General features: G+C 36.1%; 1 long non-coding RNA gene across 1 annotated transcript in view; it reads right to left on the reverse strand.

Annotated features, from left to right (window-relative positions):
* The window catches only part of LOC145676022 (uncharacterized), a 74,585-nt gene extending 49,612 nt beyond the window's left edge, over positions 1-24,973 (reverse strand). The window contains exons 1-2 of the long non-coding RNA XR_014129266.1: positions 24,893-24,973; positions 10,485-10,546 (exon numbers count right to left, since the gene is read on the reverse strand). This is a non-coding gene — a long non-coding RNA (uncharacterized LOC145676022). The remainder of the gene's footprint in view (positions 1-10,484; positions 10,547-24,892) is intronic.
* Between the last annotated feature and the right edge of the window lie 1,993 nt (positions 24,974-26,966).

Genomic DNA, 26,966 nt, shown 5'->3' on the forward strand with positions numbered 1-26,966 from the left:
TTGCGCATGTGACTGTATCTCTCTTTCATCATATTTGTATCTCTCGTTTTCCAAGGTCATCAGCTATGACATAAGATGGCTTGGGAGCAAAGATTAAAATCATATAAGTGCTACACCAATGGGCTCACTCTCACTAAGCATTTGATTAAATGTATGTGTTTTCACATTGATGGAGGGAGTATCCGCTCTTCCTACCCTCCTGAAGTGATAGAATATTTATTCAGACTCTGCAAAGTAATTTCAGATCAAACGACAGAAAAAGTGTTCATTCCAACAGCAACAGGATTGGACTTCAATTTTTTGTTTCAATTTATCTCCACAAATAGAACAAATATCCAGTAATATGTTTGCCATAAGAAGTAGATTCATTTCATTTGGAGAAATGATGCTGTAGACGATAGTGGGAATTTCACCCAAGTGTACGCGAATTTTCATTGCCTGGCGATTATGCCACCCGCCTTCTTTTAAAGTTAATTCGGTTGCAATACTTCCCGGCAAATGCTTCGGACTCAACTGGTGGAGCACTTTAGCCGTAAACCTCCATATGGCTGTACCATTTAGAAGTGTCCCTCGCTGTACCCTTCATATTGTATTATACTATATATTAATTCATTTATAATTCCATAGAATTACACCGAGTCACATGGTTTTCAATGCCGAAAATACTCAATAAATTCCCGATTAAAACAAACGCTTCTTTTCCCTTATACTCCCGACAATTACAATATGTTTTACATGTATTTCATTTCCAATGTCCCATCCCATATAAGAATGAACAAGTATAAAACAAGAATGAGAATACTACAAAGTTAGTACCTACCAATAATTTTCTCTTCCAGTGCCTTCTATTTTCGTCTTCGTAAACTTTACACTTGCGCTTCTTATCTCTTATACGTTGTACGAATCATGCAAATGAATCGGTATTTATGTAAGTGAGAGCTCTCGAAACTTCGAAAATATTCTTTCCCCTATTACAACGATAATAACCTTGAGAAAAATTTGGAAACTTCCAGCATCTTCTTTTACCCATTTCAACGACCAAAATTCCAGAATATTCTCCAATCCACATCCGCCGCTGTGTTACATGTCATGCATATAAATGAAACAAACAATATATTACCTTGTTATACGTGTGTGATATGCATATTTCAATCCTAAAGGTCTTTTTATATCCTGCTTGTCACATTAGCATTTCTTCAAGCGGAAAAGATTTATTATACGTGACGTGTTATTTACAAGATCATTAATATGCGGAGGAAGATGTATCAATTATTCAAACTGTCGACCGCCCGTAAATATAATTACAACATAGCATTAAGGCTGTGTCCAACGCTCGGAGTGCGATGGGATTTCCCTATATAATAACATGGCATATTTCTTTCCAAAATATTATGAAAACTATTTATTTTATACATTTCAAAATTCGTCCAAATGTTTGTTAGTATTAATATTACATGTTCACTTTTACTTTTTCTTGTTAGGGTAATATTAAAGCGCGTTAATTAAAAATTAATTTTCTTCCATTTAAAAGCTGTATAATTTTTGGTTTTTATGTTGCAGCAACGCAGAACAGCAGATAGGAGGCTCAGCAGGTAGTTTCTTTCATTCTCTGTCCCCCTCCCGCTAGGTCACGTGAGTGAACTTTGGGTTGTCCCCGCAGCCGAAGATACCAATGGAATGCAGATTGACAGCAGATAAGAGCAAAGTCAGTTTTCTCTCTCTTCATAAATCGTAAAGATTTCATTGATTCTGTGTAAACATCTCCGCGAACAGTTACCTGTAGAGGCATATTGGAACTAACGACGTACGAAAGTTTCAGAAAAGCTCTGTGTTGCTTTCAAGTGAGGGAAGTGTTCATCTTATAAAAATAGTTTTGAAATGTATAGTGAACTGAATAGCAAACTCGCTTCAACTCGCCGGGAATTCAACTCGGGTCTCCCGCAACAAGACGCATACACTATCCACATAGCTCCGACGGGCTCTATGGAGCTTGAAACCGGAAAAGTGAAATTGATTTACCAATTCCTGTTTCTGTAGAGAGATACAGATGAAGATGGTATTTTTCTTCAGGTGCTCAATCGATTTTCGAAAACTGTCGTTATCTATTACCAATTTAGTTTTATGGCGATCAATGTTAAAACCAAAAACGATTGATGTCTTCCACTTCTGGTTTGAATGCAAGGTTAACGGAAGAAAGATAACCTATTCTTGAGACGCTGTATGAATTCCCGAAAATTACTCGATATCTATGACAACTCACCTCTGGTGTGTGGGGTGGCCGGTTCGATCCCAACTCGCGCCAAGTGGGCTTTGTGGTGGACAAACACCGTGTGAATTTTCTGGGGAATTTTCTGTTTGCTCAAACTTTCTTCATTCCACCATTTCATTACCGTGTCCTTTAGCCTAGCGACATAAGTGTGGGACGTAAAACTCAAAGATTTCATTTCATTTCTAAATAATAACCTAATGCATTCTACAGTGCTCTATTCCCCAATAATACCGGAAAGATTGATTATATGCTTGCAGATTGTTATTTCATAACATTGATTATTCATGCAAAGAAATGTACCAACATCGGCCAGGTAGTCGCTACAAGAAAGAGTGATATATATTTCGTTCAAATAGTGTTCTCTATGAAATGAGACGAGAAATAAGGTTTTCTCGTCTCGTCTACTAAATTTAATAGGTCTTGTCTTGTCTCGATCCTCGAAGGCTTCTTTTGCTCTTGTCTCGAAATTTTATTCTTCCGTTTTGTAAATTTATGTTTAAAAAAATCATGATCTAATTGTTTTTCTTAATTTCAACTGCTCTGCGTCACGATTCGTCCACGAATAGTGCGATATAATAACATTTAAACCATACTTATTATTGGAGTAAATTGTGTAATGACTTGTATAATTTAAACGTAGATAAATGCTCTTCATTGTTTTCGTACCATCATTTTATCAATTTGTAGTTTTTTACACATGAATCATGTGACACTAAAATAATGTTTGAGATCCAAGACTTGGGTGAATTAGTGTTGCCCACAGGACTCGAGGAATTTCTCGTCTCGAAAACGAGACGATAATTGTTGTGTTTCTTGCCTGGTCTCGAATTTAAAAAGGTGAAAAGATACAATATCCAGTGTTTGTTTTGGGCCGCGGTGGCTCACTGGTAGAGCGTTCACTTTATAACGAGATTTCTATTTACGTATAACGTGATCTATATTTTTACATTTAGCTATATATAATTATATTAATAAATAATAAGTTTTACCATTTGCTGCTGTGTGGAAGATTTTAACACTTCTTTGATTTTCAAAAGATGACTACAAGTATCCACATCACAAAATATTTGTCTTCATAACAATCATACCTTCTTGACAACCAACTATATTCCATGACAACCTAATCAACAAACGTTTTCTTTTTCAATATATATTCCTGTTCACTTATTGCGTCTCTGATCATATTTATAAAACAAGTACAGATTGATAATATTATTACATCATTATGATATTGCGCCTCTGATCATTGATAACATCATTATGATCGTATCGTTATATAATATGTCGCTCGAACGGGAATTCCGTAACATTAATAATGTGAAGGAAAGAACTCTGGATTAAGTATTTCCAAATATTGACATTTTGAATAGCCCTCATATGAAATTACATTACATTCATTACATTAATTACATTGTTATGCCCCAGCATTGGGTCAAACAGTGTCTCGCGAATTTGTAAACTGTAATTATGTAGTTACTTATTTATGATATTTAACAGGCTAATATGTTTAATTATTCGTTATATTTAATGTTTAATTCCTCAAGTTCTAACTTTATTATGTTAACTGCTTAGGTTATTATTGATCTGTACCTAATTGTTTTATTAATTATTTAAACTTCCAATTTACAAAGAAAAGTAATTACGCTATTAGAAGAAGAAGAACAAATTCGAAAAAAAAGAAAGTATTTAATATATATTGTGAACAACTAATTGTAATACTTGAAGTTTATTTTTAAAACGGAAAATATTTAACAAAATTTCTAAATATCTGAAAAGATATTTTAAAAAAATAAGTAAATCGGAGAAGTACCACGTAATTATTAATAATAACAACTATTTTACGGATTAAGACTGAATTTTGACGTTGAAATGACACTATTTAATATGTCAAGCTAGAAAGTTCATTCTAGGGGTTTAGGCCCTTCTTTCTGTCGTCAGCCACCAAACAATAGCTTAAAATGTAGGCTATATATAATCTGATTTCTAACTAATATCAAAATTCCTGAGCTAGTAAATTTTGAATATGAACAAAATTCTATATTTCAGTACCTTAACAGTAACAACATATATTCAATGATTATCTTGTGTAATCGCTAAGTATATCACAACATAATTCTCGTAAGATCATTCTTCTTTCAATATTATATTTTTGGGATATCAGCATATTCAACTTTGTAAAGAAGGTACCAAACACCTAATATTGAATACTAAAATAATATGAGACACAAGGTTATGTTAATGAATATGAATATTATGAATTTGAATGAAATAGTTAGGTAACGTTACACAATGAAACGTGAATTTAATGAAGTAGTTATTTATATGAAATGAATCTTGAACCTTGTGGGAAGTTAAGTAATAATAATGATGAACTGTTAGGTACCTAATCGATATGCTGTTTTATTCATAATAGAAGATCGTTAGCAATCTGTATAATTTTGATAACCAGCTCAATGTAGAGAGAGAGGATTATTTGTTGTACTGCTAATAATAAATACAGCAAACTTTCGATATACCCTATGTCAAACACAAATTTGGACGATTTGGAAAATAATTCTATAAATATGTTTCTATTTGGTTTAAGCTCTTGTACTTGTACACAAAACAGAATAATAATAATCACGCAATCAATATTAGAGTTTCCATATAAATTAATAAGTCACGGTGTCTGATGTCCCGCGCGATGTGACCGTAATCAAGCTGTGCTTGCTTTTATTACCTCTGCACTTATCTGATTCTTCTGATCGTGTAATCTATAGTCAGATTCGAACTTGTCCACGTTTATATCAACGTGGTGGCGACCCAGGCTATTTTCAGAATTGAAAGTTGAAGTCTCGTCAAGCTGAAGAGCAGTGGCATGACAAAATTAATAAAAATATTTTTCTTCTCTTTTCCTTATATATATTCATATTAAAATATTATATTCTTTTATATATATAGTATTAATTATATCATCATATATCCATATATTAATAACGTCGATTCAAAATAAATAATATATCGTCGATGGGACTATTCAAAAAAATGGAAATTAACTAATGGTTTTTGCAAGGGTACTAGTTACATATTCCTTCCCGTATTAAATAATGTGACATCATTTTTATCTATATTTAACATATTCATCCATGTTCTAGCAACATTATTTATAAATAACGACTATCATCCTATTAGATGTTAATAAAGGGCAATATAACATGCAAAGATTGTGAGCAACGATATAACATAAAACAAATACAGATTGATAATTATCATTACATCATTATTGATTTCGATTTAAGATTAATGTCATGAACTTTCAACTAAACTTAATTGGCCCTCTTTTGGAGCAAACAAATAAATGAAGATAAACATAGCGCTTTAGGATTATCATAATGACATACAAATTAACAACAGAAAAAAATATTTAAGACAATAAATACACTACATAAATATTTCATAATGAATCAATTATAGATGAGCTGTTAAAGAAACAAATAAATTATTTATAATTGTTACCCAACATCACGTAACATGCTCCTCCTGTCCTGCTGCGTAATGGACAATGGAATAGGTTTCTTAGCCTTTGGTAGCGTTTCAGGATCTAGTCTTCCGAATAAGATAATCAGCTGACAGTGTGTAAGTTCAATAATCAACTTCTGATGAAGCCCAGCTCTAGGTGGATCTACAATAACAAGTATCTTCTTTTCAGCTACATTCTCCACTACGGTGGGCAAAATATCTTCTGCTCGTCCAACAAAATATTCGCTGTTTGTGATGTCGTTCTTTACAGCATTGGCTCTTGCATCTTCAATTGCATGGTTTATGCTCACACTAAATTCACACTTGTTACGGTAACCATCAGCAACAGCTGGTGGTTTAATTTCAACAAGTTCACAAGCGAGTCCTTCATTCTTCTCTTTTCTTTCTTCTGCCCAACCTGCCAAATCCAAATTCCTTCTCGGCAGCAAATCTGTCAGTCGCGTGAGCGAAGATTTTGTTTCTTCAGTCTTTTTCTTCAACTGTTCTTCATAAGGAACATCCCACAACGGTATTGTAACCTATTTCATTCTATCTTCTACAGGTAACTCAACTTTCGTCTTTTTAGAATCCTTATCATCAGACTCTTCCAATCTTTGCTTACATTGATCAGTTAATTCAAGTTTTGCATTGAACTGTTCATTCCTTAAGTCCAACTCAGAACAAATTTGCTGAGTCATTTGTGGACTGATTTCTTGGGACATCAGCTGTATTTGTTGACTTATATTTAATTTCATTTCATCGAATTTCGTTGTAATTTGTTGACTCGTATTGAGTTTAATTTCTTCGAATGTCGTTGTAAGCTGTTGACTTGTGTTAAGTTTCATTTCTTCGACTGTCGTTGCAATCTCACTGGTTATTTGCTGCTTTAATTGCATAAACATATCCAAGATTTGATTAGTAGTTACAATTTGTGACATGGTTTCTTCTGTATTATCAGTCATTAACCTATCATCACTACGTACATTTGCCATGTTTGTCTTGCGTTCGATTTTTCTTCCACTACGCAAACAAGTATGTTGTATATTCATAAGTCCCTTTATATTAAAATGAAATCCTGTCTTTACTATGCTTCAAGACTTCTACAGGGTCCCGGGATTCCTCACACCATTACATAACGAGATCTCTATTTACGTATAACGTGATCTATATTTTTACATTTAGCTATATATAATTATATTAATAAATAATAAGTTTTACCATTTGGTGCTGTATGGAAGATTTTAACACTTCTTTTATTTTCAAAAGATGACTACAACTATCCACGTCACAAAATATTTGTCTTCATAACAATCATACCTTCTTGACAACCAACTATATATCCATGACAACCTAATCAACAAACGTTTTCTTTTTCAATATATATTCCTGTTCACTTATTGCGTCTCTGATCATATTTATAAAACAAGTGCAGATTGATATTATTACATCATTATGATATTGCGCCTCTGATCATTGATAACATCATTATGATCGTATCGTTATAACCTCTGGTGCTTGGGGTCCCGGCTTTGATCCCAGCCCCCGCCAAGTGAACTTTGTGGTGGACAAACGCCGTGTGCGTGGGTTTTCTCGGAGTTCTCCCGTTTCCTCCCACTTTCTTCATTCCACCATTTTATTCATTACTCATAATCACCGTCTCCTTTAGCCTAACCGGCATAACTGTGGGACGTAAAACTTAAAGATTTCATTTCATTTCCAGTGTTTGTTTTCTTGCGCCACAGTGAAATATTTTCCAGTATAAACTGCCAATGCACTTGTAGAGATGTTAGTTTCAAATGCAAATTAACAAGTATCTATGACATTTTCATTCAAGTGGTCAACCCTTTGAAACTTCGTTCGACAACACGACTACAGTTATTAAGATCTTACGTGCTCTTATTTCTGTGATAATTCAAGTTTGAACTTCCTATATAGTATTACTGCTTATAATACCAATTCAAATATTATCAAAATCGGTGGCAAATTTAGGATCTTGTTTCGAGAGGGGTGGGCTTCAGAATCAGTAAGCGTGCATTTGTGTTGTGCGTATAAGACGAAAAATAATAATGAAATTATTTCGGGAGGGCTTCGAGTTCGATAGCCCCCCTAAATATGCTATAGAGCAGAATATATTTGTTATAATTATTAGTCCATAAATGTAAATTATCCTTCATAATATTACTAAATACTTATGTTCATTGCATTGTTCACATAGAACAATATCATGGTGATGGGGCAAACTTTTTAGTGCTGTATCTCAGTTACATGAGTTACACGTTATTCGCCTACATAAATAAATTCTTCGTTTCTGAATTAACAGATTTTACAAGTAAATTTTCTTTTAAAAAAAATGACACTCCATTTTTTGTTCTGCACTTTTATCTAATTAAATTATATGATGAGCGAACTGTGAAGATCTCTCTTCGACGCAAGTGTTATATTAATAAGCCGGGAACTAACTGCTTACATATCTTTCCTTTCCTCTTTCCAAAATTAATAAAATCACTTATTATGTTCTGCCTTGTCATTTATTTATTATAAATATTATTATTTTTCAAGTGTATAGTGAATATTTTATGGGCTAACTGGGAAAGGATATGACAAAGTTTGTCCTCTAAAAGTTGCATGACATTTAATGTCCTTTCGAACGATTCCAACAGTTTCCATTTCATATTTTGAAGTTGCCCCCCGTCGGAGGTATTCACGAGACGCCACTGGTCTCGCTACTATTTTTATTGCATTCTACACATACGATTTGGTAACGCAATTTTTTGTTTGAAGGCTCTACGTGCAGTATTAGCTGCGATATAGGCCTGGTATGTTCTTATTGAATCAGTATGCGGGAAAACAATGATAACACTCATGTGAGCTTAATTGTCGAAAGAGTTCAAGTTTGAAACACCAGCATATTTAGTATGTTTTTTTCTTTTTTCTTTTTTTTTAAATCTTGAATTGTTTCCGCAATTCAACTCACATGAGTGTTACTATCGTTTCTTGTAATCCTGTAACCAACTCATGGGGTTTTAAAATTAGAGTTATCATTGTTTCCCCCGAACTTTTCAATCAATTCTGTAAATCAGGTTTTCAGTCAAAATCAATTGAAAAAATATTTCACTTGCATATCTTTGGAATGCCATTGTCGGGTCCAAATGATCTAGATCCTCAGAAATATTGTAATATTTATGTATTTATTTATTTTGTGTATTACTGTTAGACACACGCCTGAAATTCCATAATTTGTTCTTTCATCTTCCCAGATATTTCTTTTCAAGTTATAAGTTTTATTTTTTAAAGTTACATTCCTTATTTTGCAAAGCAAAATATTGATAATAATGCTTTTAGTTTTGCGTTTCCTCTGTTGTGTCTCATCATTTTCAACGCGCAAAAATCAAGACTTAAGCTTAAAAATGGTCCAAAAATGAAAATAGAGAAAGTGCATCCTGTTTGACAAGGCTTGTTACAAAATACAAGTAAAAAGATGTGTAGGCAGATAAGGTTGTCTCTTTTCTGACAGCAGCCAGTCTTGCCTTCTGCAACCTTTCTTCTTCCGAACCAAATGATCAGATTGTCAACTAACAATTTCGAAGGTATACACTCTCCACATTATTAGATGAATAATCTTTTCTCATTTCATAACTTGTTATCCTCCCCTACCAACATTTTGAAGATCAGTGAGGAACAATGGTGTGAATGAATCAGGAGAGATTGTATCTGCAACTTCACGAGCAGGAAAAGAAACCTTGGTGATTCTCCAATACCTGAATTTGTGTTTATTTTTATATTATTTCCAGCGTTGTCGCATTTATTTTTAAAATGTAATATTAATGAACTATAAGAGCTAGATTAAAAATAAAAAAGTGAACATTTAGTATTGGAGTAGGTAAATATCTGGAGAAAGTTTGAACTGTATAAGACAAATAGTTTTCACAATATTTTGGAAAGAAGTTCACTATGTTATTATATAGGGATTGATAAAACGTTAGACACGGCCTTAAGAACACTTACAAAGTCAAAAATATTGACACATGAATATTCATGCGGGCGAAAAGATGCCCCACAACTACTGGTATTGTCTAACAACATATTGGTTATTTGAATACAAATACGTGGGTTCAAGCATACTTCGGGTGGAGGCTTTTCTCCCTTTCCTCCTCTCAGGATTAGTGACCGTGATGGTATGTACAAAATTTCACTCTTTTCTTATGTATAGTAAAGCAGTAAAATCAATTTCAATTGATGGAGGTTTTAGTTAGGAGTCATTAGTATAGGCATTGAAAACTGGTTGTTATAACCTATTAAATACCTTGTGGAACGGCTGGTAGCGAACGTGTTAAGACCTGACTGTCTTTTCTCTTCATTTAACTTTTTTTTTTTGTCCGACTCAGAGTGGTAAAACATGTTCATGAGGTTCGTGTGCAGTGTTTAATTGAATATATTTGTTTAATTTATAACTAAAAGTCATAAGCAATAATAATTTTTCAAAAACAGATAAAAAATACATAAATTATGTGTACTGATTTGGAAGTAGCTAACTTTCTGAGACAAACATTTTGCACTTTTAAATAAAAGCTTCAAATTTTAATACAAATATGTCTCTCTCCTCAATGTTCTATCTATTCTCTCAATAGTAAATTGTATTAACCATGGTATAAAACTACAATATAAAATAGCACTAAATTGTAAAGTGATTAAAATTAGTATTAGTAGCTTAACATACCTTGAAAATTGATCCACTTTCATCCGGAGGTCCAAACAATCTGACAAATGATGGGCTGGGATCTAAAAATAATATATACCGTTACTAACTTTCATATTACAGTTCATAATGCTAAGATGCTTACATTTACTTTTATTGCATGTGACATAAAACTAATAGAGTAGTTGCATACAGTGCCGTCCCGTGGAAAATCAACGCCCGGAACGAGGAGAGTATACGACAGCTCACCCGTACATATGAGTGAGGTCAACAGACCAGCCGCGAAGCGACACCACAGTTCGTGCGAAGTGTTAGAACCAGTGGTCGAAGTGAGAAGGTATGCGAAGGTATGCCATACCTCCTCTGGCTTTTCAATGATGACATACCGTCTCTGGTTTTTCAGTGATCAAGACATACCGTCACTGGACGCTAATATACCTTTAATAAATCAATTTTTATACACAGTAATTGACGAATAGCTTTGCACGTCACAGATTTTATTTCCTATTAAGAAATAAAAAGGGAACCAAGAAAGTTCTGTCGCCTTTTCACCCACCACATTCGAACAGTGATATGTCACCTAAGAAGTACCTGGAAGATCAAAAATAGTCCCCTTCAGCATCGACGACTTTCTTCCAAGTTCTGGAAGGCCATGGATTCCATCGCGGTAGAACTTGGTGGGCCATGAAGCGAAGAAAGTATCAAGTGCATTTTGTAACTCTATTAGGACTTTGAACTGGCGTCCTCTAAGGTGATTGTCCAAGGAATGGAACACGTGATAATTGGACGGTGCAATGACCGGTGAGTGTGGCGGATTGAATAGTGTTTCCCATCCAAGGCGTAGAATGGCGTCCCGTGTCATCCTAACCACGTAAGGCTTAGTGTTGTCCTGTAACAGGAGGACACCTTTGCGATTCAGAAGTACTGGCTCCAGAGTTTTGAGTTTTCTTGAACACGGCTTAACTGCTGACAGTACACAGTTGCATTGATGCTCTGATCAGTTGGTAGCAGTTTCCGATGCATGATGCCGCGAGCAGTACACCAAACACACAGGAGAACCTTCTACTGGTGCATTGCTGGTTTCGGCTGTTTTGGAACCGGTTCATGGGATGCTAACCAATGATGATGGCGCCATGGAGCTTCGTAAAGGACACACTTCTCATTACATGTGAACACCCTGACCAGAAATGGCTCTTTCCTCAGCCACTTCTCGTCACATGTGAACACCCTGACCAGAAATAGCTCTTTCCTCAGACGAGACAGCAAAGAAACACAAGTGTCTGCTCGCGGCCCATAGTCAAATCATTTGGATCCCATCAACCCAACTTGTAGTTCTTCTCAAGTTGATGGAGGTGCTGCACAATGGTTTCTCCACTCACACTGAGTTGTAATCCCAGTTCTTTACATGTTAGGCCACTTTTCGCCTCAATTGCTGCCTGGAGATCATCATTTTGTACATGTGTTGGTCTTCCGGTATGTGGTGCGTCTTCGAGTGTTTCGTCACTGTCCTTAAACTTGTTAAACCACCGCTGCACTGTCTGCGTAGTCACGACACTCTCACCAAAAGAATGACATATCTTCCGACCCGCTGAAGCGGCCTTAAATCCCAGTTTGAAGTCGTACAACATACACGCCCTTATGACGTTCTGTGGAGGTCCCATGTTCACTCTGTCCTTATGCAAGTTCACGATGTATAACTAAACTGACACAACCAGGTAGTATGTTGGATAGACTCACACGAACAACTGACTTCCACGTCAACTCAAGGTGTGATGTCCAATTAAACACAGACCTCCACAGAACTTTCTTGGTTACCTTTATAATTTCTAAGTTGGCCAACATTGATATTTTTGTTATTTTTCCTATCTTTTGTTCTAAAAATAAGGTGTTTACAAAGAAGTTCACTCCTTGCTCCTTCGCAAGAACTCATGTTGGTTGTTTCGATCCCAGGCCCCGCCAAGTGAACTTTATAGTGGACAAACACCGTGCGCGTGGGTTTTCTCGGGGTTCTCCCGTTTCCTCCCACTTTCTTCATTCCACCATTTCACTCATTACTCATCATCACCGTCTCCTTTAGCCTAACCGGCATAACCGCGGGATGTAAAGATTTCATTTTTTTTTTTCATTTTTCATGTTAGTTGTGTTGGTTGCTGGTACGGGTCACATGACAGAAGGGAATGAATTATGGGATCAACCCCCATATATATATATATATATATATATATATATATGTGTGTGTGTGTGTGTGTGTGTGTGTGTGTGTGTGTGTGTAGTTTAATAATCAAAAATCTGCTATTTTCATTAGAAAGTATTTTTGCGTCTTTCAAGTAATTATTTGATAACACTGTGAATACGTGTGCGGTGATCATCTGCGAGCGTGAGTATATCCCTAATATTTAGATGTTTGTAGCAATTGCTTTCAATTCAATCTGGCATTATTAGTTAATGTAAGTTAAATATTTTCAATATTAAGAAGTTTTTTTTTTAATAAAAGTAAAAGAGCAACTCTCTCACATGCTTCCCCAATAAATTCATTTGTCAGGAAGTTAGTCCTCATGACATGAATTTTGCTGCATTTCCTGATTATCTTACTAAAGCACAATGGGAGGCCAAATTTAAAGAATATATGTGGCTGGGATACAGTACAATAAAGGTGGATTTGGTTGTTCTATATGTACAAGTGCGAAGGAAACTGTATGCATTCAAATCTGAAAATTTTAGCATAGACGGACGGAGTTAGGGTTTTCTGCTATGGAGAGGGGCGGACCTTCCAGGGGTCTGGAATACCTATCGGTCTACTGGGGATCCGGGAGGTGTCCTGCGAGAAATTATTTAAAAATTGTCTATATAGAAACTCGTTTTTGTGGAGCATTTTAGTGTATAATTCTCTATAATAAAACATAAGGGGTAATTTTTATTTTGCTCAGAGTTAAGGACGGGCAGCAAAGTCTCTGCATGCTCCCTTTCCTCGTAACTACGGAGAAGCTCTCCCATGGTTTTGAGTCATTATGTAAATAGAAATGCAATCTTTTAGGCAACATACCATCACTGTATTTCATCATTTACATAGACGGTATGTCGAGTCAAAATTGTAATAAAACATACCGTCTCTGCTTTTTTCCCACTTCGAACCAGTAACGAGTTACTTTTTAAGTAACGTTTCCTAGTAACTCGTTACATTTTTTCCAAAGTAACTGTAACGGTAACGCGTTACAAATTTTTAAGTAACCTACCTAGTTTGTGTTACTTTTTTGGCGTTACATTTCGGATGAGTAACTACAATATATGTATATATTTTTTTTCGAAAACAAATGTTTCTTTCCTGTCAGTGAATTTCTCAGAATGAAACAATCGAGCATGAACTACGTATGTCAGTGACCGACAGTCACAGACACACAGAAAAACAGATAAGTCTGTAGTGCGACTTGCAGTTTTTGGAAGAAGAGGACAGCCTTACGGAAATCACGTGTACTGATTGCAAGAACCCAGAAGATTTTGTCGTAGATTTTGACAGCTCCAAATCAATACATTCAGTGAGTGAACTAGGATTGCAATGATACAAGTAGTCTATTTTACTTTGATTGGTGTTGTTTTTATAAAGATGGAGAACGAAAATATTTTACCGTTCGAACATTTGAAAGAATAATTTTTTCTTAAGAACTGAGGATGAGGGTGGACAGAATTTAAAAGTAAAGTGTCTGAAGTGCCCCGGCGGAAAATATTTATCAACAACTAGGGTGCCGTAATTAACGATTTACAGTAACGGGTTAATATGAATAAACTGTGTTTGATGAGCAGGCCTACTTTATTACTAGAAAATAGTTTGTTGATGGTATGTAATATTGGAGTTTTTTCAGATCAGTTTGCTTATCCTAGAGTCCCGTTGATTATAGAGTTTGAAACTAGCTTTAAAAAGCATATATCGATTTTAGAGTTACTGGCAAGTTTTGATTTACTCCCAGTTCATGTGTTCTAATTTTATTAGTTGTAGTGTAATGTTTCTCTATATTCTGTATTTTTAATTTTACATAACAACATTTATTAATATATAATTAGTTTAGCAGAATAATAATAAGCAACCATTTTTTCTAACACATAGGGATGAGCACGAGTCAAACTAAAACTCGACTCGACTCGAATTCAAGTCAAGTTTCGAGTCAAGTCAAAGGTAATATCCTCGAGTCGAGTTCCAAGCCGATTTAGTTTTTCGCGTCGAATTTCGAGTCGAGTCGAGTTTGGTAAATGGCTCGTTCGTTTTAACATCTTGAAGTCATGGCCTGATTACACTGCAAAACAAAAGCCATGAGAAATGTAAGTTAAACAGTAATATGGAATACTTATAGTGTTGCTCACGAGAGGGGACACTGCTCGCATCTCGTCTCGTCTTGATAGCGAAACGTCAAAAGTTTTTCATAAATAACAAGAGCAGCTCGGCTCGGCTCAACTGAGAGGATGTCTCGAGCCGACTCACTTGGGGTGAACCATCGGCTCGAGCTGGCTCGGTAGGGATAAGCCATCTGCTCGGTTCGGCTCAACTGAGCCGAGGGCTCTAGCCGAGTCGGTTGGGTGAGCTGTTGGCTCGGCTCACTTCTCGGTTCGGGTCGATTGTGAATGAGCTGTGAGCCGAGCTGCTCGAGTCGTTGACAATTCGAAACCCGGGCCGAGCAGTTTTGAAGATATTTGGCCAGTGCCCTATAACTTTTAATAGTGTTTGGCTCGGGCCCAAATACTCAACCTAGACCCTCAACCCAGCGTTCAGAAGCTAGTGAACAATGTCCTTGACTCCTAGACTTCACGACTACCGAGGCTGGCAATCAACTAGTTTTTTAGTATTCAAATACAAGCCGCCTATCTTTCATGTTTATATACAGTGTTGTTATAATTAATAATAATAATAATAATAATAATAATAATAATAATAATAATAAAAGTTGTAGTAGTGCCATTGATAATAATTATACTGTCTGTAATATACTTGATGAATGTACTCGGAACTACACACCGGATTTGGCTCGACTCGACTCCAAACTCGGCCCCAATTCGAGTCGAATTGGAGGAAATTTTTCGAGCCTAGTTCTCGGTTCGGGCTCAAAGATGTCTGTTTTTAGTCGAATCGAGTTTCAGTTGTTGTTAGTCGAGTCGAATCGAATATATATTAACAACACACAAAATTCTCACTTTACAGAGCTAAATGGTCAAACAGAAGAAATTGCACTGAGGCAATCGAATAAACGAAATGAAGAATAAAACTCTTAACACTGCATGGTAAATGTAGATATGCGCACACTATATACGAAAACTAGAAACATAGCCCTTGTTTAAATATCACTTGCACTATAAATTTCTGTTCGCAATGAGGCGAGACTTTCACTGTGTAATAATAACAAGGGGAATGGGGAAATACTGGAAAAACACTGATCAATGAAGTATCTTGACTCCAAAAGGACGCTACATGTCCAAAAGGTATTCGTTCGTTTTTTTTAGCTTCACACCCTATATATTAATGTAGCAACACAATGTTCTTCATACTATGACTTCTTGCTAACTCTTCCTATAACGAACTCCTTTTTCTAACTCCCCGCTTCTACTGACGCTTAGGAACAACCCGTTTTCTACACTTAGGGTTGACAATGCATTATATCAAATAATAAAGAAAATGTTAAAGTTTTCTGCATTCATACACAATGCCAATAGGTCGATGTTATAATAGAGAACACTGGCAACATTTGATTTGGTCCCGTGAGAGTGAAGCTTGGAAATAATAGTTAAAAAAAAGTGTGGCAGTCTAAACTAATAAATTCTTTCCATGGTTATTGGATTTTTATGCACTACTGTTATACGTAAAACAGTTCAGTGGAAAGGAGCGAACGATGGTAATCGTGTGTATAAGTCATTTCACCTACGACTCCTGCAGGGCATGCTCACTTGTTCTCACGGTAGGAAGGATGACGTAATATGAGTGCGTGAGAACACGACAAACACAATATCATTCACACACACAATATCAACTTCGTGTCCAAAAATATTCCCAATCTTAATAAATGTTGTTATGAAAAAAGTATATACGGAACAGTCATGGTAACGAAGACTATAAGTTGGAAACTATTTTAGGGAAAGAAAAAATAAGTTTGCTGCGACGAAGCACTCTGCCCAGACGATAAGCGTTGCATTAAAAAACAAGTTCTTTGTTCCACCGTGAGAAACGATAAGAGCGACTGAAGAACACCTGCATACACAGAAAAAGTTGAAGTTCTCACCAAAAGAGAAATAGCTTTTCTTTTCTATGAGTAAAAGAATAATTTCGTTGCATGAATAAAAGTTAAAAAGAAATACACTGTTCGTCCAAAAACATATTTTTGTGGCCGGGCAGACGGTCACAATCTATAATCCTGTTTTCGTATTCTGTATCTTACCTAAGAAACTTTATATCTATTCTTCCTTTTCTTATATTTATGCAAATTTGAATATTCTTTTCCTTTCCTATATCCTTTCATACATTATCTTCTTAATTTTCCTTTTAAATACCTAAACTATGCGGTTTACTGTTACATAACCCCTTATTGAATCTCTTCCATCCCTAACGTATTCTATCGATGTAAAACTTCATTCGCTAATGGTTTTTCCATTGTTAGTTTTCTCCTTTATTTCCACTTTATTTCCATCGAATTAATTTCCCTAAATATATATACGTACAGGTGCGGAAAAAGTCCTGGAATGATCCTATATCACGAGAAATATATAGATCAGCAAAATAAATAAAAACACGTGTTAAATAGTTTTAAAAAAGGTATCCAATGATACCAAACGTAACACCCTATGCACACCCCATTTGGGAGTACAGAGTGTAACTATAACATTTTAAATGGGAACCTCTATTCTTATTGCACATTTGGATTCTCATGAAAAACTGGAACGTGATTTGACCCAGAATTGAAAACAGTGCCTTCACAGATGGCGCTTGAATTGACACACAAGAAAATAGTAGTATTAAAACGTTATGAAAATGCAAATTCTCTGCCCTGTGCTCTATTGCGTATGTTTAGCGTACTGGATCGATCCTCGCTCCAGGCAACCATTTTTCTTTTTTATTTCCCCAAATAATAAGTCCAACTATTTGAACTGCAATTAGTACTTTATTCAAGTTGTTTTGCGAAATAACTTTATGAAGTAGTTCTTAATAATAGGGTTATTAGGGTTGGAGTTCATAGGGTTATTCACAACTAACACAAACCATTTTTTCGCAATCTGTATTTTCTTGCAAGTTAATAATTTAGGGAGAAATAAATTATTTTTATCGAAGTTAAAATGTATGAATTCATTATGGGTACAAAAAATATACATAAAAATGTTACTCTGTGCGGGAACCAACTCAGGACCTCTGACTCCGATGTTCAGTATGCTAACTAACCATAAGGCCACGGAGTATAGGACTGAGAATTCGCATTTTCATAACGTTTTGCTATCCTTCCTCCATGTCGATTCAAGCGCCATCCGTGAAGATATTGTTTTAAATTCTTGGTCAAATCACTGTCCCTTTTTCTGGAGAAGCCAAATGTGTAATAACAAATGGGGGTTCCCATTTAAAATTTTAAAGTTACCCCATGTACTCCCAAAGGGGGTGGGGATAGGGTGTTGCGTTTGGTATCATTGGATAGCTTTCTCAAAACTATTTGACATGTGTTTTTGTATGTTTTGCTGATCTGTATATTTGGCGAGATATTGGACCATTGGGTGATTTTTCCGCACTCTGTATATAAATATATCTTAAATATTTCTAATACTTGCTATTTCCTATACACCACCACGTCTATTGTAAGCTTTTCTGCCTTTGTCGTTTAGCTATCTTAATCGCTGTTCAACTTTCTATGCATATTTTCCCTTCTTCAATAGAATTTAGTTTCCAAACTTTATTTTTCTAATCTCCCGCATCATTTCTTCCGTAACGCAGGGTCCTTAGTTTTGGTAAACTTAACGGTTGTTTTCGTCAGCTGAAAGTCATTTCATGTTGGTTCTTATTACTATATATAATACGTGCTTTTAAAAAGCTTTTTTTTTATCATTAGAGTTTAATGTCTATTTTGCGATGAGGATATATTAGATGGGACCTGGTACATAAGATGGAATTTGAATCACTACTCGAAAAAATGACATGAAATCTTTCAGTTTAACGTCCCATGATTATGCCCGTTAGACTAAGGGAGATGATGATTAAGGCTAATGAATAATGATGGAAGATTTGGTGGAATGAGAATATGGGAGGAAACAGGAGTACCCGAGAAAACTTACGGGCACGATGTTGTCCATCACAAATTTACTTGGTCGGTTATCGAACCAGGGACCCACGCACCAAAGGTATGCGCTCTACCACTTTTTTTCCTTTTTACTGATTTACCGAACGTGGTTCATTAACTTGCGTAACTACTTGTATAAATGGCAAATAATCTCACTAGGAATAGAACCCGGGACTTAGCTCACTGAAAGCACGCGCGTTACACACTCGGTCATCGCTAAAGTTTATTTCGGTCGTGCTAATGTTTGTTCTTTACCAATTCTTGGCTCAGAATCCTACAGAACACTTAATATGGCAAAATATCAAGATAATTTGTGAGTCATTTATCAATTTCAACCACTGGGCTTGACGAAATTTAGACCTCGAGCTCAATCAAGTTTGACATTCTACTTAAGAAGATCATTAATCACCTTAATGACAGTGCTGGATAAAATGTGTCGAACCGTTTCTGACAACTAAACTTTGCGAAGTCGAAATCGACTTTGTTGACTAAACTTGGCAGCGAAATTGGGGAATATCAAGAGCATAAGCATAAGCAAAATTTAAAGTGCTTTCATAAATGAAGACGGGCGCAGTGGCGAAAAAACTGATTGATCAGAATAAGACAGGAGAATCTGTTTCAAGTTTGAAAATTGCAGTGTATTTGAAAACGCTTGAGGAGATGGAAAACAAAAACACATTGATAGACACCAGGAGGAAGTACACATCGATTAGAAAGTAGGCTTGTCATGTATGCCATCTTGAAATTGGCCATCTTGTATCTCGTTCAATTGTTTTAAATAGGAAGTAGATCATGTAAATTATCAAACTGGGTTAGAATTTTAAGAGAAATACAGTGGTGAAGTGTATGTTGCCATGCGTTTATATTTGTAAGACATAATGAAATGGCACATTGGTATGATTTTCTTGGTTCCGAGATTTCGTAAAGTCGTATCTATTTGAATAAAACTCTCAAGTCAGGAAAACCTATTGAACACTAGTGCTTACTGAATCGGTGACAGCTTATAAAGGATTGTCTTCTAACTCGATTCTTGTCTGGAATAATCAATCTAATTGGGAACACGTCATCTATCTTCCATCAGTTCATTAAGGTTTGTTATAACTATTAGGCCAAAATGCCTTACAATTTCACCACATTCTCATTTACAATATTTATGCGCAATACAAGTTAACCAATTTCGAGATGATTATTCTATATCCTTCATAAGAAGCTACATACGACGTTTTCACTAGCGTACATTAGTTTTTTCTGACTTGAATTTTGTTTAAAAAGATATGAAAGTCCTGGTTAGTTTCAATCTTTACCATTCATTGATCCCAACTGAATGTACAGTAGTCGGTAGATAACTTAGTTTGTCATTTTAACAGAATTACAACCTGAAACAGAAGCTAGCCCAATCTTGATCGAAAGGATTAGCGGGTAGCCACGGGCCTACCCAAAAATTTTGAAAAGTATATATGAACACTAAAAATACAATAAATAGTAAATATATTTTCCACTATTTATAATTATGGTAGTTAGTTATTTAACAAATAACATCAACCACTAATGTAAGAATAGTTTCCGAAGTTTGGAGTTCTTTGAAGCAAAGTAAACAGCAGACGACGAACAGTATACGTAGCCATGGTATCGTATCCTTTTTTGGTTGTGTTTTACGTTTGACTATTTTATAACTCATTGTCCTCCTAATGCCAAGACTGCCGAACAAGAGTTCAGGCATCTAAACTCTGTCCAGGACTTTGCACTAGGAGTATCTTTGAAGTTCAGTTTCATTTTGTGCTTTTCAAGGTAATTTCTAATAGTGTGTGTTTCATTATATATATATATATATATATATATATATATATATATATATATATATATATATATATATATATATATATAGACTGTTTCATAATACAGCACTGGGAGAAGATGAAGTTTTCACACTATTAATGTAAAGTTTGGCACTCTTATTGAGAAATATCTGAATTTTTCGAATTTCTAAAGGAAATAGGAGAAAATTGCTGTTTAGACCCCCTTTTGGAGGTGTAAACACAAAAGTTCATATTCCTTATGGGAGATTCAATGCTAAATTTTGGAAGCAGTTTTCTCTAATAATTATTCGTAAAGATTTTGGGGCAAATGAGTTGTATTTATTACAAAACGCAAAAACGCTCATTTGCAAAGCTAGTAAAACCGTCTCAAACATTATTTTGGGAAGGCACCCCTTTTGGGGGGTAAGGGGCGTAAAAAGGTGGTGGGTGATGTGTTACCAAAATCCCAAAATTGATTTTCGGAATGCCAGTAAGCGTCAGATTAATCACGAATCACAAAATTAATGTTCCAATGCTCCTTACATGTAAGAGTGACTGATAATGGAGTGATAGTGAGTGACTGACATGAGTACAGCCCCCTTTCAAAAGTAAGAAAATCACCATAAATATTCTTAGTAGGGACATACGAGAAGAAGGTATTTTTTGTTAATTAATGTGAAATTTGGCGCCATTGTAGCAAAAGAGTATGCGTTTTTGAAATCTGGAATGCTCATTTAGCAACGCACAGGGGGCGAATCATAGATGATGAATCTTTATAAAAATTCAAAATTTTGTTCCGGAAATGCCAGTAAGCGTCAGATTTTTCATGAATGTCACAGAATTAATATTCTAATGCTCCTTGCATGTGCCAGTGATTTATGTGTGGCTATAGCCCCTTTCAAAAATTAAAAAAAATCACTATTAATATCCCTAGTAGGGACATACGGGAAGAATGATTTTTCTCAATTAATGTGAAACTCGGCGTCGAGTTAGCAAAAAGTTATTCGTTTATCAAATTTGAAATATTACTTTGGTAATGTACCGCCTTAGGGTGGCACAGGGGGTGAAGCTTAAGTCATTGGATCTTTATAAAAATTTCAAATTTTATTTTGGAAAAGCCAGTGTGTGTCAGATTGATCACAAATAATGCAAAATTAATATTCCGATGCTCCTTGCATTTGCCTGTGACTGATATTGAGCTACAGCTCCACTTTCAACAATTACATTAAAAATTTGTGATAAATATCCTTAGCAGGAACATACGGAAGAAGCTATATTTTGTCAATTAATGTTACATTAGTCGTTGTGATAGTAAAAATCTGGAATATTATTTTGGCAATAGGAGGCACAGGGCACGGAGAGTAATTTGGTACCTTTGGGGGTCATAGAGGGAGGACTGATAGAAATTCCAAATTGTATTTTGGGAGTGCTCATGAGTGTCAAATTAGTTGCAAGATGCACAGAATTAATACTCCATACTGCTTTTATGTACCAGTGACTAATATGTTACTATTTTGTGAAAAGCATCATAAATTCAATAGGATTATTCTTACGTTAGTTTTAGTCCGCATCATCCGAATCGGCGTGCAGCATCAGCCAATAAGCTCGTAGTGCGTTGTTCCTAAACCTTCAAGGAAGAATCTAATCATTCATAATTGTCCATAAATAAGAATAAAATCAATTATGAATAATTAGATTCCTTCCTGAAAGTTCAGTAACAGCGCACTACGAGCTTATTGGCTGATGCCACACGCCAATTCAAGTGACGCGGACTATAGTACTTAAAAGTGTATCTCCATATCCAACTTTATAACGAAACTCAAAGGTCCTGTTTGTACATTTATATAAACAAGGCTACTGATTCATCAAAAACCATTTTACACACTGCATCTAGATATTCCCTTTTTATTATAGCACGTAACAAATTGAACAAGTACACTCCTTAAAAGTTGTACATATAGATTACACGAGCGAGATCCGCGGTTATGCATTATTATTTTTTGTTGCTATGACAACTAACTCATATCGTCAATAACAAAATATCATCGCATAACAACAGAAAAGAAATTACATCTATATTTTTTCTTCATAATCTTCTTCTTCCTTTCTTGAACAGCTTGTGCATAATTTAAAAGTACATTCTGCCCACAAATACAAATAAAGATATAATAAACATGTTGAAATACAAGTATCGTTGTAACTTCCTTCACATAATTCGTTACACTGCGCTTGTACCGAAGGATGGTAAAATATGGATATTTAGGTAGAGAGCATATTATTTTCTGGGTAATTCCTTGTACCATTTGGGACAGACCCTATAGTTTTCAAGTCAGTGCTTTTCAAAACGTGATGTTTCGCATTCTCAGCTGTTTATAATTCTGAAAAGAAGCGTTTTCCGATCCATGTTTATAAGAACTTTTTTCTTTCGTTTGAGTCATGGTTCAAACGTAATTTTCTTTAGTATAACAAGCCCTCTCCAGCGGTACCACTCACATGTCCATATCGTACACCTGAACCGGAAAAATCGGGAAAAACAGCAAATTTCTCTGAAAAAATCACCCCCTCAGGCCTGAAGGGATCTACAAAAATTGAGGAATGCCCAAAGATACACACACTCCGTATGCAAAGTTTCAATCAGACATCTTGAAAACTAAAGGCGTGAAAAATTTTTGAAATTTGCCTTAAGAAAAAATAAAAAAGGCACGCCACGCCCCTCCGCCTCTACTTGGCGCTGCCAAGTTGAACGTCCAGTTCCAGAACGCACCTGGGGTGTTCTTTGGTACATCCTTGACCTGACGAATAAAAAAGCCGGCTTAAATACCTGTTATAGAACCTAAATAAGCGGTCAAAGGCGATACTACGCCATGGTAACAAAAGTTACTAAAAATCCTAAAAGGGTTAAACAATAGAATAATACTGTGATAAATCAACGAGAAACGCCAAACTCTATTTGCATTGGAGGGTCTTGTTTCCCCCAAGCTCAATCTGAAATTATTCTGCTACTATAGACTAATGTAGACTATGCTTCTATCTTATATACAAAGGTAAACAAGGAAGTTCTATCGCTTTTTCACTCATCACCTTCGAACATCGATATGTCACCTAAGACGTGCCTGACAGATAAGAAAATAGTCCCCATCAGCATCGACGACTTTCTGTGAACCTTCTGGAAGGCCTTAGATTCCATTGCGGTAGAATTTAGTGGGCCGTGAAGCGAAGAAGGTATTAAATGCATTTTGCACCTCTACTAGGGATTTTAACTGGTGTCCTCTAAGATGATTGCCCAAGGAATGGAACAGGTGATAATCAGATGGTGTAATGTCCGGGGAGTATGGCGGATGCAATAGTGTTTCCCTCCAGGGACACCATTCCAAGGCGTAGAATGATGTCCCGGGTCGTCTTAGTCACGTGGAGCTTAGCGTTGTCCTTAGCACGACAATCCCTTTGCGATTCAGAAGTGCTGGCTCCAGAGGTTTGAGTTTTTCATGAAAACGGCTCAACTGCTGAGAGTACACAGTAGCATTGATGCGCTGACAAGCTGGTAGCAGTTCCCGGTGCACGATGCCGCAAGTAGTTCACCAAACACACAGAAGAACCTTCTTCTCGTGCAGTTCTGGTTTCTGCTGCTTTGGAACCGGTACATGAGATGTTAACCAATGATGACGGCGCCTGGAGCTTCGTACAGGACCCATTTCTCATCACATGTCAACATCCTGTCCAGAAATGGCTCCATCCTCAGACGAGACAGCAAAAAAACACAGGTATCTGCTCGCGTTGCCTTCTGGCCCGGAGCCAAATCATGTGGGATCCGTCGTTCCAACTTGTAGTGTTTCCAAGTTGATGAAGGTGGCACTGAATGGTTTCTCTATTCACACTGGATTGTAGTCCCAGTTCCTCACATGTCTGGCCATTGTTCACCTCAATTGCTACCTGAGGATCTTCATTTTGAACATGTGTTGGTCTTCCGGCACGTGGTGCGTCTTCGAGTGTTTCGTCACCGTCCTTAAACTTGTTAAAGCACCGCTGCACTGTCCGCGTATTCACAACACTCTCACCAAAGTCCTGGCATATTTTCCGGTCCGCTGCAGCGTTGTTTGACCCCAGTTTGAACTCGTACAGCATATACGCTCCTAGGATGCCCTGTGGAGGTCTCATGTTCACTCTGTCCTGACGCAAGTTCACGGTGTAACTGAACTGCCACAACCAGGTAGTATGTTTGATATACCCCCACCAACAACTGACCTTCCAACTGACAACTGACCAATTGAACACAGATCTCCATAAAAAGTGACAGAACTTTCTTGGTTACCTTTATATATGTAATGTAAGAAGTAATACTTACTCTTTCCTACTAAGTTGCTGAACATTTCTTTGAAGCGAGCAATATTCACCACGTCTTGAATGAAGGTATGCAAAGATGCACTGAAACAGTGAAGATGCAAAATTTTCTCATTATATATGTTAATAAATTTAGAAACAAAAAATAGAAAATGCAAGGAAAAGAGAGGATATTAGGGTTTTGTTTCAACTCAGAAGATTTTGTATATTTATTCTTCACATAAACATACACATACATAGCACAGCACATACAGGGAATTTCAAAACAACAATGACAACGTTGGAGAGGTGATTCCTAACACCAAGATAGGACAAAAAGTATACCTAAGTATACTGACTTGGGTGCACAAATGCTTGCTTTCGGAGTTATAGACTGTCGAAAACGTGAAAAAATGAACTTTAAAGGTCAATAGCAACAATACTATGGGACCTACGTAGTCGGGTCAAGACTTCATTTAGGAACTAGTATGTATCCTATCCACATATCCATGTTTTAGAATCCCGCGGTACTTCCGGAACAATTTTTGTAGAGGTAGTTGGTGAGTACTTCAGATTATATGCCCGTAGCCAAACACCATCTATAAAAAATTGTTGCGTGAGTACCTGAGAATTCTGAAACATGTATTTTTGGATAGCCCACATCTTAGTTCCTAAATCAAGTATTGACCGACTATAGCAGGTCATATAGTGTTCGAGCTATGCACATTTAAAGTACATTTTTTCATGTTTTCGGTAGCCTATAACTCCGAAAGGAAGCATTTGTACATCCAGGTTGGTCTATGCTCTTTGTCTTATCTTGGAGTCAAGAATCACCTCCCAAACGTTATCGGTGTTGTTTTGAAACATCCTGTATATTAATGGTGTCAATACTGTTTCGCATCGCAGATCTCAGAGTGTTTCGAAATGGAATTCAATTGTTGCATGGGTGGTAACAAAAATGTATCTCCAGAGCCATAGCCTGAGACTACTTTGATTAAAGACGTATTAGGGTTATCATTTTCTTTTCTTTGAAAGGGATGCATGTCAGACGGATGTTGCAATCACGAGAAAATATAATAGGAAATCTGGAGTACCAGTTTCCTTACAACAACAAAAAGAACAACTTCTTTCAGCAGCGCTTCTGGTGGTGGAAATAGGTAAAAGGAAAAAACAATAATCACAAGGAGGAATACAAATATATATACATTATAACAAAATAGGTGAGAAAATAAATCAAAAATAACCTGATTCAATCTTATATTAATACATGGTCTGTCTGGGAAGTAATGCCATACATATTACTATTGTGCGACTGTGAGTTGTACCGCGCTGTATCCGGTGGGATCGATGGTGGTGTACGTCACTTATCGAGCGAGTGCTTGCCGATCGTTGTCTCCGAGCTGTCGGAGGTAAAGGATGGGTGATTTCGTAAGCCTCTGTTTCGTCGGAAAGTCTGTAGCTTTTGCAGACTTCTTGTTGCACTCCCGTTTGACTTCTTCCTCAATGAATATTGTTACAGAATAATTGCCGACGTGAAAGCAGCTTGTAAAATGCCTTTAACCGCACTTCCTGAACTGGTCTTCGAGGATGTCTTCACAGACTGGAAATTTCGGTGGCAAAGATGTATCGGCGCAGGAGAACAATATTTTGAAGAATTTTAATGTATGTACACGAGCAAAAGTGCATTCAGACTTCCAATTTTCATATCCTGCAACGTTAGACAGCCAACAATACAGTTAAGGTTGGTTGGATCAGAACAACACAAGGCGTTCTACAAGTGCAATAGTTTGTTTGATATATGTCAGTGTAGCAAACAGCAAAAAAAATAGAAAAATATCCACGCCTCTCCAACGAATAAAAATAAGGTATAGCACGCATCTTAGTATGTACAGACCGATTGATATCATGAACAAGTTACAACGAAATCTTACCTAACCTTAGACATACCGAGGAAAAATCAATGTTGGTAAAAAACATTCATTTTGTTTCACAGGTTACAGTATTTTGTAAAATCTCTGAATGTTTTATTATTCGTTTAACGTTACCTTCACTTTTGTTACTTATCAGTTTTAATATCTCTAGTAACACTTTATGAAAAA

Source organism: Thermobia domestica, chromosome 18, assembly GCF_964235325.1.
Source record: "Thermobia domestica chromosome 18, izTheDome1.hap1.1, whole genome shotgun sequence".
Classification (NCBI taxonomy): Eukaryota; Metazoa; Arthropoda; class Insecta; order Zygentoma; family Lepismatidae; genus Thermobia; species Thermobia domestica.